Raw genomic sequence first — 1,988 nt, 5'->3', positions numbered from 1 at the left:
GCAAAGTGTATCTAGTTATGTCTCCATCTTGGATGGAAGTCCTTGTCACATTTTGATGAGGAAAAAAAATGTTTCAGCACTTGGTGCTTGCTCGTCATTCAGCGCCCCTGTCTTGCACTGAAACAGAGGTCAACACTTCAGCCTCATAGTAGCTCATGAACAGTTTGGTAATCATTGGTTTCCACACTCATCATGAGTTCCAGAATGAATTAATGTGTACCAAGTTACGATGGTAATTTCTACATATTTATTTTTATTCTCTATTCAATATGACAGTAGCATTATCACCTTCTTTTTATGAGCCATATTCTATTAGGTATTAATTACAATATAAAAAGATTCAGAGGTGCTGTGCAAAGATAATGGTCAATAATATGGAGTCCGTACTGGGTCCTCTTCAGTGGTGCTTGTGTTGCCTCCCATGTTTGAGTTCCTTATAAGAACAGCAGTAGTTCAAAAGCATTGGTGCCAGCACTGTAGAATCTCCAGCAACACTGACTTTTTTTCACATTGACATACTTGTTGTAATACTGGTAGTAACCTCTTTGAAATGCTCCAGGAATGCCTTTAGGGATGACATCCCACATCAGTATCCAGTTTGGCAACTCCCCTAGTTTGACATTCATGAGTCTCTTCTCCTTCAGTGGTATGATTGATGCCATCTTAGAGTACAGGGTGTCCTTTTTTTACTTCTTTAAACATGGTTTCCCTTAGTTTTTTTTTAATTGGACATTTTGTTCTTTTTTTCTTGTGTACAGGTCATACTTTCCTGTTTCTTTGCATAATTCATATTTTTTGTTGACAATGGACTTTTTGTGTGTGTGTGTGTGTGTGTGGATAAATCTCTAGGAACAATCACTTTTTTAAAAGATTTTATTTATTTATTTTTAGAGATGGGAAGGGAGGGAGAAAGAGAGAGAGAGAGAAACATCAATGTGTGGTTGCTTCTCATGTGGCCCCCAGTGGGGACCTGGCCCACAACCCAGGCATGTGCCCTGACTGGGAATTGAACCTGCGATGCATTGGTTCACAGCCCACACCCAATCCACTGAGCTATGCCAGCCAGGGTGACAATGGACATTTTAGATACAATATTGTAGTACCTCTGTGTACTGGTGTTCTACTCCCCCACGCTCAGAGCTTGTCCTTGTTATTTGCTTGTTTATTTGTTTAGTGAATGGCTGGTTCAGTAAGTGAAGTCTATTTCACCCTGTAGTGCTAAGCCTCTGATATTGGTTCCTCATGGAAGCACAGATTTGGGTATGCCCATAGTCATTTTTATTTATGTTACCCATTACTTTCCTGCCTATTCATGGCAACAAGTAAGTCTTTTATAAGTTAGGTTAAATAATTTTACTCTTCTGCTTTATATGCCTGAATAGTTCCCTACATTAGAGTAAAAGCCAAGATCCCAGCCATTGACTAAAAGGCCCTAATACCTCTGGCCCCTATTGATTCTCTAACTTCATCTCATCATCCTGTACTACTCACCTCCATACTTTCTTCATAATCACACACTGCCTAGCTTTTATTTGCATACTCTGTGTGTATGAGTTCACTATTGCTGCTTTAACAAGCACATTTGTAACAATTTGGTGATTTAAAACAACACAAATTTATTGCCTTACAATTTTAGAGGTAAGAAGGCCATAATTAGTCAGCAGGACTGTACTCCTTCTTGACCTCTAGGAGAGAATCTGTTTCCTTGCCTTGGTTAGCTTCTAGAAGTTGCCTGTATTTCTTTTTTTTTAAGATTTTATTTATTTACTTATAGGGAGAGGGGAATGGAGGGGGAAAGAGAGGGCTAGAAACATCAATGTGTGAGAGAAACATCAACTGGTTGCCTCTCACACACCCTTCAACCTAGTCTGCAACCCAGACCTGTGCCCTGATCAGGAATTGAATTTTTGACCTTTCATTTTGAAGGATGATGGCCACACCACTGAGCTATGCTGGTCAGGGCTGTATTTTTTTATTACTTATTTTTC

At 39.4% G+C, this 1,988-nt stretch overlaps 1 pseudogene; it reads right to left on the bottom strand.

Moving 5' to 3' along the window:
- Window positions 1-397: 397 nt before the first annotated feature.
- LOC123826434 lies at window positions 398-662 on the bottom strand (annotated as a pseudogene).
- Window positions 663-1,988: the final 1,326 nt, after the last annotated feature.

Source organism: Phyllostomus hastatus, unplaced genomic scaffold (genome assembly GCF_019186645.2).
Source record: "Phyllostomus hastatus isolate PE091 unplaced genomic scaffold, TTU_PhHast_1.1 phas_contig_80, whole genome shotgun sequence".
Lineage (NCBI taxonomy): Eukaryota > Metazoa > Chordata > Mammalia > Chiroptera > Phyllostomidae > Phyllostomus > Phyllostomus hastatus.
Note: the sequence above shows the minus strand (reverse complement) of the source record. Positions and strands in the feature narration are given on the sequence as shown.